The following is an 11031-nucleotide window of genomic DNA, read 5'->3' as shown; positions in this document are numbered from 1 at the left end:
TGGTTAAAAAACAAACAAAAAACTGCAGAAATGATATTTAAAAAAAAAAGATTCATATTATATTAATTATATAGTAAATTAATGGAGTCAATCAAAACTCAAAATTGCAAAAAATTCTTGTAAATCAAATAAAGAGAAAATCCAAAATATTGAACATTAGATCACACGCATAACAAATAATTCACGACTGATCCATAAATTTAGTTAAGTAATGAAAAAAAAAGATGTTAATTAAACAACAAATAGTCTCAGTTAATTTAATCTACATATCAAACTATTCATTCTATTAATCTCAAATCCCATTACTGATCGTGTTCTTATGCGGAAGCCTGAAGTTTTTGCAGTGCGCAATTGCGCTCTAAATTGCACTCTGCAGTTCCTCCATTGATGAAGAAGCATCTGAATGACACATGCCCGATCCTGAACGACCCGTTTTCGAAAACACGAACCCGTTTCTATTGTCGCCAGGTGATGATCCGATCGATGATGGGCAGCCGGAAATGGAACTTCTTCTGGGATACACCAAGTTTCCTGAAAAAAGAAGTGTTCACCCGTGGATATTTTAAACGTGTTGTGGTTTCTTAATCTTTATATTTCATCATGCACCGGGCTGAATTTGTGGATTTCTGGATTCTCAGATGACGGTGGAGGAGGAGGAGGAGGACGTGCTGGTGGAGGGTATGGCGGCGGCGGAGACATTTTCTGTTGGTGGTGCTGCTGTTGTTTTTGGGAGAGCTTTTCGTATAAAGGCTTCACCTTTTTTAGGTACTTGCGTATGACAACTTTCGTGCTAGAACTCACTCGCTTCACAGCAGTGGCACTGGATAACTTCGGAGTCAGGTTCTTGTGTTCCTTGAGGAAGACGGATGAGAACTTCGAGAGAGAGAAGTATTTTGATGATTTTCTTGTGTGGAAGTTAGAATGAATTAAGATTTGTATTGGTGGTGCATAGTTATTTGATAATATTTTATGTTTTTTTTTAATTATGATATTTATTTTGTTTGTATATTTATATAAATTATATTATATTACGTGTGTATATATATATATAAAGTGTTTGAATGTATAACAAGTATCAAGAGGTCTATCTCTCCACGAAATTATGAAACTCATTAGAAAGCATATTATATATTATATACTGGTTTTTATTCGATTCAACCGCCTAAAATAAGGATAAAGATCGCTTGAGTTTGAGATTAACATATGTGATGTAGACATTATATTTTATTGATAAAGGCTTGGAGATGTCTATTCATACAGATGAGTGATCATTTGATTATGTACTGAACAACTATCCTTCAGACTGTTCAAGGAGCAATGCTACTAAACGTTGTTACTGTTAAAGTGCACACGATATGAACAAGAGAATTTATTTTTGTCTGTGCATTAACCTCTGCAAGAGATAATCTTGCTTCTATTCATAGCAGCAACTAAGAAACGTAATTGCTAAACACGTTTATTGAGATAACACTATACACTAGCTAACACAACCCCTTCAAGCTTGGTATAGATTACAAAGACCAAGCTTGGACAGCAAAAAGGCATGTTGTTCTCTGCTCAAACTCTTCGTGAAGACATCGGCAAGTTGATTGTGAGTAGAAATGTGGGATGTCTTAATGATTCATAACTTGAGCTTTTCTCGGATCAAGTGGCAGTCTATTTCGATATGTTTAGTTTGTTCATGATACATCGGATTTGCGACAATGTGGAGTGCAGCTTTATTATCACAGAATAAACTCGCTGGACTAGTGAGTGTAAGCCCCATGTCACTGAGAAGACCACGGATCCAAACAATCTCACAGGTTGCAGCAGCCATTGCGCGGTATTCAGCCTCTGCTGATGATCTTGAGACGGTATTCTGTTTCTTGGTGCGCCAAGATAACAAGGAGGTACCAAGTTGAATACAAAAACCAGTCAAAGAACGGCGAGACATCGGACATGAAGCCCAATCAGAATCACAATAGGCGGAAATGGCCAAAGAATTCTGTGATGATAGTAAAATACCCAAACCAGGAGAACCTTTCAAATACTTCACTACTCGAATAGCAGCATCCATGTGGGATTTCTTTGGGGAATGCATGAACTGACTAAGGTGCTGCACAACATAACAAATATCGGGTCGAGTAATGGTAAGATATATTAATCGACCAACTAACCGCTGATAGGCATCTCGATCGGGAAGTAATGGATCGTCACGTGGTACAGCTGAATTTGAAGTAATGATGGAATCCAGCTCCCACGATTATCAATTTTCTGTTTTGTTCCATTGGAGTATCAAAAGGCTTGCTGCAAGAAACACCAACATCCTCAATAAGATCCAGTGCATACTTACGTTGATTGAGATAAATATCAGCAGGGGAACGAGCAATCTCAATGCCCAAAAAATATTTCAATCTCCCAAGGTCACGGATTTGTAATTGGGAATGTAAAAAACGCTTCAAATCAGTGATCATATCCTCACTACTACCCGTAATCACTATGTCATCCACATATACCACAAGGATCACAATATGGTTGGAACTCTTTTTAACAAACAAGGAATGATCATGTTGTGATTGTATGTATCCAGCAGTATTCAAGATCCCAGCAAACTTAAGATTCCATTGTCGAGACGCTTGCTTAAGTCCATATAATGATTTGCGCAATCGACACACCTTATGTTTATCTTGGGCATGATAACCAAGCGGCAAGGTCATAAATATCTCTTCATCGAGATCACCTTCAAGAAACGCATTAGCCACATCCATTTGAGTAATAGGCCATTGATAAGCTGCCGATAAACTCAATAAGCACCGAATGGTGACAATCTTGGCAGTCGGCGAGAATGTATCATGGAAGTCTATGCCGGGTTGTTGAGTATAACCCTTCGCAACTAGACGTGCTTTGAACTTATCTACTGACCCATCTGGATTGTGTTTAACTCTGATACCATGTTAAAGTGCACACGATATGAACAAGAGAATTTATTTTTGTCTGTGCATTAACCTCTACAAGAGATAAGCTTGCTTCTATTTATAGCAGCAACTAAGAAACGTAATTGTTAAACACGTTTATGGAGATAACACTACACACTAGCTAACAGTTACCATGATTCGATGGATAAAATTATACTTTAGTTCTGACATTATTGATCGAGGGGTTGATGAAATAAATGAAGCTAATTAGGGTAAGTCCGAATATGAACAAATGTTATTCTGAATCACATGAATTTGTGAACAAAAATCTAGTTATATCGTTGAGCCATTGAGTGTCACACAAGTATCATTTAACCATTGAGAGTCACAAACGTATTGGATTTTGTGTTTCCGTCGAGATAGTCGAATTCAGAGAGTTGAATTTGACTATTGTAATTCGATGAAGATAAAATAGAATGTTTATAAAGAAGTTTATAGGTTGTTTACGTATAATGGAAATTGTGAAATTTTCCTTTTATTTCATCATAGATGAAATTATCAAATGTTCAATTGACATAATTTATTTATTATTTAAATGTTTTTAATAGAATTTTTAAGTAGTGAAGCTGGATATATATACACATATAATATATATCGTCATATATTTGAGACAGACGGATGAAGTGCAGTGGATGATATTTTGAAATAAATGGATTTGAGAATTGGGATAAGTTAATTAACGGGAAGGCCCCATGCATGGCGCTGCCACTGCTATGAGTCATATGGGCGCGTGCCGGGGGTTAGCTCCGGCTAGGTGTCACGCGCCCTAATCGTGAAGTGTGGAGAAGTTTTATTTGGTTTTTTTTTTTACAGACAAATTTGAAAATAGTTTACCAACCGACCAAACATTAAAGTATTATGAAATTAATAGTGTAATAATGTGTACTTATTTTTAATATAATTTTAGTTATCCAAACTCGAGTAATAGATCAAATAATACATAAAAATATAATAAATCTAATCAAACATTAAATGTATAAGAATTATCGAATTATATATATATATATATATATATATATATATATATATCGGGGCGGAGCCACCCTTGGCTAGGGTGGACTCCAGCCCACCCAAATTTTACAAATTTTTTTATTTTTAGTTTTTCTGTATTTTTTTATTTTTGCCTTATTTTTGTATTTTGTTAGCTTTACTATATTGACGTAAATTTGAAAATTTTTTGGTTAATTATGAGTAATTTTTTAAAATGATCTTCCGCAAATACTTATAATCAAATTTGACTTTCGCTCGCGTTTTGCTCAAAAGGTTGAAAAACTTAATGTAAGTTCATTTTTAAAATTAGCTTTAAGTTCCAAATACATTTTTAGACTATATTTACAATAACACACAAATTTATTAAATTTAGCTAATATGATGATAATACAATTATGATGTTACTACATATTTTATTATATCTTTATTTAATTTTTATTAATACTAAAAGTTTTATAGAATTTTAATTTTTTTAGTATGAACTAGTGTATGTTTATAAGAATTGATTTTGAGAAAAATAAAGTAATGATTTTGAGAAATTGCGCAAATTTTTCACGTGAATCATAATACGTGATATTATATAATTTATCAATGATTTGAATTTTGTGCATAATGACTTAAATGATGTATCAAGTTTTTTGTTTTCTATTAATGTCCATATTATTCTTTGATGTTTGTCAATATCATTATTTTTTTTACCATTATGTTTGTCAATATCATTATTTTTTTTACCGTTAGTTTATAAAAATGCTGTGAAGTGACTTTGGTTTTTGACCGCAATGATTCTTAAGAGTAAAAAATTTGAAAAATTCTTTTTGGAATTAAAATAAGGCCATACATCAATACAGTCTATGGGTGGACAAAATATTGATTTCAACCAAAATAACTTATCGAGCTGAAATAATTTAAAAAATCAATTTGTTTAATTGGAATTTTGGTTTTAGATTTTAAAATCTGGTACATGCCGTTCTTGTCCAAAAAATGATTCAATCACAGTTGAGCACCACTATCGATTTAATGTATTTATAGCTACAATAGATTTTCAATAAAACAGTTGAACTTCTTAAATTTAGTTGTGCTTTGGAACCTAAAGAAAACTTTAAACTTCTTAATGTTGATCATATCTATCGACTTGTTGAAAAATTCTATTATCTTGATTTCGATTCACAAAATTTGCATCACTTGAGAATGCAATTGAATCACTACAAACTTGATGTTGCTGGCCATGAAAGATTTCAAAATTTATCAACTATTTCTGAATTAATCGAAGATTAATTGTCCGAAACCTATGATTTGATTGACAAGTGATTTATATATTTTTATCTACGTTGTTTACTCATTTATCGAATCTGATATATTTATTTAATTGACAGCTTGATTCGTCTTGTTTTAACTCGTCCCGTTTCTACAGCAACAATGAAACGAGCATTTTCATCAATGAAACTTGTTAAAATAACTCTTCGTAACAAGATGGAAGCATAGTTTTTCAGATATTCTATGGTAATTTACATCGAACGAGATTTGGTTGAAAAAATTGATAGCGATTTAATAATTAATGAGTTTTATTCTAAGAAGAATCGAAGAGCACAACTTCATCAATGTTTTAGCTCCATGTTTTTGAGGGTATTAAATACTCTTGTTCTATGTTTTCATGAAGTCAATGTTTACATATTTTTTATTTTAAATTTTTTAATTATTTATTTTATTAAATACAGTATGGGACGGAGCCAGTCCCAGGTAATTTTGAATTCTGGCTCCGCCCCTGTATATATAAAGTCTCAAAATTAGAATCTTTCGTCCGGATGGCAATGAACAAGATTCAGGGTTATATTGCACACAATGTAATCTTTTACAAGTAACCAATGAGAAAGTTTTAACCACAAATTTAGTGATTATAAGGGGTGAAAAATGTCATCAATCCGCGTGGGGAAAAAAAAAACACACACACACACATATATATATAGGCAAACACTTGTGTGAGACGGTCTCAAGGATCGTATTTTGTGAGACGGATCTCTTATTTAGGTCATCCATGAAAAAATATTACTTTTTATGCTAATAATACTATTTTTTATTGTGATTATCAGTAGGGTTAACCCGTTTCACAGATAAAGATTCGTGAGACCGTCTTACGAAAGACCTATATATATATATATATATATATATGACACAAAGGGTATTATAGTTTATTCACAAAAATTATTAAAATAGTTTGTTCACAAAAAGTGATAAAACAAAATCTATGCTTATGTATATGTATCAATAGTAGCAAACTTGTATCAAAATGTCATTAATCCGTGTGGAAAAAAAACATATATATGGGATGAAGGGATATTAGTTTGTTCACAAAAATTTTTATGAGACCGTCTAATAGATCAATTTTATGAGATGAATCTCCAAGCCGATCTGGTTAATGAAAACTATTATTTTTTATATCAAAATATTATTTTTCTGTGTAAATATGGATAAGATCAACTCGTCTCACGAATATGAATCCACGAGACCGTTTCAAGTGAATCTTACTCTTGTTTATTTTCTGTACATCGCGATTAAATTAATGTTCCAAAACACGGTTAAATTGCATATACATTGCACAGTTATGAACTAATACAACTAATAATACTACTCATTTCAAGATTAACTTTGTAACTTACAAAGTTTTGCTTACACGATACTAAAGATCAAAACAAATGCTGGGCCGATTACTGTTAAATAATTTATATAATAAATAAACATATATATAAAGCAAATGACTAGTCCTCGGATCTGGCGATTGGCCCCTTGTACATATAATATTTGATTCGATGAAGTTCTTTGTTATATAATTAATTATCATACCTTAAGAATAACTATTTAATAAATTTAAAACTATAAAACTCTTATGTATAATCAATATTATAAAAACTGGAAATTATAGAACTAATATGAACTAAAATTGAAGAAATTATGCAGAGCATTCTTGTATGAGTTGTTGATTGATGAGCTGTGTGTGTGAATTCGTTTCTGATCTTCCTGTCGATTTTGTTCCCTATTTCCGAGCAGTTTAGCCATCTTCCACGATTATCAAGTATCATCGGGCATGTGGTCTCCTCGAACCATCTGATGGGCTTTTGTTCTTGGGCCTTTTTGCAGAATTTGAGTCCAGAAATTTCTATATCAATTCTATATTAATTTTTTGAATTTTTTAAAAATATAGATGATATATTTCATTTTGATAATATCTAGTAATAAAAAGAGGTCTACAAAATTATTAATTCAGTTGAAAAATATATACGAGAGCATATTCTTTGTCTAAATTTGATTTGACAAGAAACTTTAATTCCATTGAAAAGTCTACGTATACAAATCCATGTGGATGGATCCCTTAGCATACATATAGTTAGTTCATTGGTTCAATGTACGGAAAGTTTTATTTTGGTTCGTATACATACTTTGATCATTTGCAATTTTGATGTTTTATATATCTTACCAAATTTTAATTTTAATCATTATTTTTCAATTTTTTATAATTTTAATTTTTTTTAACGAAAATTTTGATATGACACTATACACGTCAGCGTAGCATCGGTGTAACGTTGAAATAAAAACTAAAATTGGCAAAAATACAAAGATAGCGAACTAAAACTGAAATTTGATCATATATAATAACAAAATTCAAAGATTACAAATTTATAAGACCAAAAATCCAATTTTCAAGTGCAATATATAAGCTAAATGAACAAAACACACCGGATGCTTCTGTAACCTGCCATTTCATAAACCTTTCTATCTTCCATGAAGAATCTCTTCCACAGCGGATGCTTCTTCCACACCCTCTCTTCAATCAAATCAATCGGAACCCCTTTCGCCTCGGCAAGAGGAACAAAACAAATTAAAGCGCCCCATGATCAAAAACATGCAGAGAAAAAGAAGATGATGAAAGCCCTCAAATAGCACATCATAGAGAGTAAAGCTTGTGCGATTATGAAAGTGAATTTCACATTCGTGCTCACTGCGAATGTGAATCCAGCTGTTCTTGTTTCCATGTGGAAGATATGACTTGGGATTAGCCAACCCATTGGGTGTGAGATCTCGGTTTTTTCGTGTCAAAACGCAACGGAAGTTTTAAAAATTTTATTATATTTTAACAATTAAAATATTTGTTTGGGTGCTCGTATAGTTTTAATAATAAAACATTCATAGGGTGATAGAATTTATACCTTTGGTGAAAAATTCACAAGGCTCCAACTATTATGGGGTTAGCAAAAATAGCTCTTGACGAATTCCCTACGAACTTTCTTCAGAAACTTCTTTCTTTATTCTTCGAATCAGGTCCACGACTAGAAGATTTGTTCCTCTTCCAAATAACACTAGAATATATAGAAGAAGTTTCAACGTTGGAGATTTAAATTTGAGAGACGGCTCAACCCCTTTTCAAGAGAGGGTGGCCGAAATTCTTTGAGAGGAGAGGGGAGAGAGTTTTTGAAAATTATGGTCTCTTGGAGGCTCGGGTTATGGCTCACTTACTCTCTTTTATAATCAAGCCATGACCTAATATTCATAATTAACATTAATGGACTTGATTAATTAATTAGGCTAGTACAACTAGTTTAATCAATTAATCAAAGTCCATTAAGAACTTTAACTATTTAGTATGTTGGACTTGTACTCCTACAAGATCATTAAACACACTTCTCACTGTATTTAATTTAATATTTAATAAACTCAAATTTTGAGTTTAATAAATTAAATCCTCAAATTTTATAAATTCAACTCCTTGAATTTATTCTCTCCAAATTTTATAAATTCATAAATTCAATTTCTTGAATTTATTATCTCGTAAATTCAACTCCTTGAATTTATTTTCTCAAAATTTAATTATCACAAATTCAACTCCTTGAATGTACTATATCATAATATAAATACAATTTCTTGAATTTATTCTCTCAACGAGAACAAATGATCTAGTGCTTGTGTGACCCTCAATGGTTCAGGGATACAGCTAATCGTGGGTTCACAACTCTTTGTGATTCAGGACATAATCATTTAATCGGGCTTACCCTAATTTGCCTCATTCTATGTATCAACAATTGATCATGAGAATGTCAGAAACTATTTTCTGATTAAACACATCGAATCATGGTAAGAGCGTCTAGGAGCATCGTCCCATGATTTCCTAGGTATCACTGATAGTGCCTGCAAGAACCAGTCGGTTATGATTAACGTACAGTACGGTCCCTTCATCTCATATATCCCGATCGAATCTGCAACCATTGGTTCATCGAGGGTTGCATAAGAATTCGATAAATATGTGACACATATAAATAATGGCATCGTATGTACTATTGGAGAACTCCTTCTCCAACGTACATCTCATACTCTGGCCAGAGATTCCATGCACTATTATTTCATCAGATCACATAGAATATCCACACCCATAGGTGAGCGGTGAATTCCCGACTACGATGCACTGGCTCCTACATGTGTCGCAACTGTACCAAATCTCGCCACCTGATGACTCTCCTGGAGCCGGTAAACGAGTCAAAACACAGCCCTAACATATAAAGCATCAATGTTGTCCCGGGTCGTAAGAGCTAATGGTGTACAATCATAACGACAGACTTATCCTCTCGATGAATGATAACAACTTGGAAAGTCCGAGGGAGGGTTGTTCAGTATAATCACCATATGACTACCCATCTGCATGTTTGGACATCTCTATGCCCTTACCAAGAAACGTTGTACACTACATCACATATGCTAGTCTCGAGCTCAAGCGACCTTTATCCATGTTTTAGGCAGCTGAATAGACTAGGAACGAATTTAGGTCATACAGTGTTTACAAATGAGTTTCAACATCGAATTACGATTCATTTGTATTAAATATAATCAAGGTCTTTATCTATATTGTTCACATGGATATACAGATAAAAAAAATAACAAAACATGAAATAATGAATTATATTAAAATAAATATTGTTTATTACTCTAACATTGGGCCCCAAGATCATGCAAAGGACATCACAAATGCGCACACGAAGAAGACAACTAAAGCTGCTAAGCCCCCTTGTCTAGTGAGCCTGTTTCTTTTAAGTGGACTAGAAGGATAGTTCCAATTTCCACCTTACAACCATATCATTCAAGAATGAATCCATGCTATCATAGCTAAGTTTTTAATTTTTGAAATTGTACAACAATTGAAGAGCGGCTATAAATATTTGCCACCGACTAGATCGAAGAAAGTGACTCATGAAGTGTAAGATTATTTTATTTAAATCTATAAAATAAAATAATTATGGTTAACATATTTCATTTAGATTAATATGAGAGACATCTAGTCTCTCATATTTAAAGGAATGAAAATAAAAAATATTATGTATATTAAAATGATTAATATGTTGAGATTTATTTATCATATTACGAATGAACATCATCAAGATTCGCCAAATCTCTTCTTTTTTATTATGGTTAGAAAACATCTATAAATAGTGGCGTTTGGGTTCCCTAAGCACACATATCAAAAGTTACAAAACACCATCAATTGTGGAGTGCTTAGAAGACACCAAAAAATTTAAAATATATTCAAGGAGGTGTTCAAGGCCTTCTTCATACTCAATGACCGGAGATAACATTCGATCTATTTTTTTTCTATTTCGTATCATGTTATTAAGTTTAAATGTGAATAAATTCTCATACGTGGTATCAAAGCAAGGATTTACCTCTTCCTTGATATGAGTGAACAAAAAAATACAAATTTTAATTTTTTTTGTGCAATTTTTGAAAATTAACCCAATTTGGAATAAAAAAAACCACCTTAAGTTTGAAATCAAAACCACCGGACGTCGTATGGTACACAAATCTGACGATTGGACCCACTAGCCAAGAGCACACTGGGGCGACCAACTTAAGCCACTACCCGGATCTCGAAGTTGGCGTTATGGCCGGAAAATCACGCCTCCAGCCTGCACATTTTATTTGGATCTATTTTTAGCCGATTTTTGACTAATCTCTTTTTGACTAATCTCTACCATTCGGGGAGTGGCTATAGAATGGAAACAATCGCCCAGATGTCGCCATCACGATGACACTAATAACCAGCCGTGAATCC

General features: G+C 32.9%; 1 pseudogene; it reads right to left on the bottom strand.

The window, feature by feature from the left end:
- Positions 1 to 292: 292 nt before the first annotated feature.
- On the bottom strand, positions 293 to 2056 carry LOC142556912 (uncharacterized; annotated as a pseudogene).
- Positions 2057 to 11031: the final 8975 nt, after the last annotated feature.

The sequence above is a fragment of the Primulina tabacum genome, chromosome 9 (assembly GCF_025594145.1).
Source record: "Primulina tabacum isolate GXHZ01 chromosome 9, ASM2559414v2, whole genome shotgun sequence".
In the NCBI taxonomy this organism is placed as follows: domain Eukaryota; kingdom Viridiplantae; phylum Streptophyta; class Magnoliopsida; order Lamiales; family Gesneriaceae; genus Primulina; species Primulina tabacum.
This window is presented reverse-complemented; position numbering and strand designations above follow the sequence as displayed.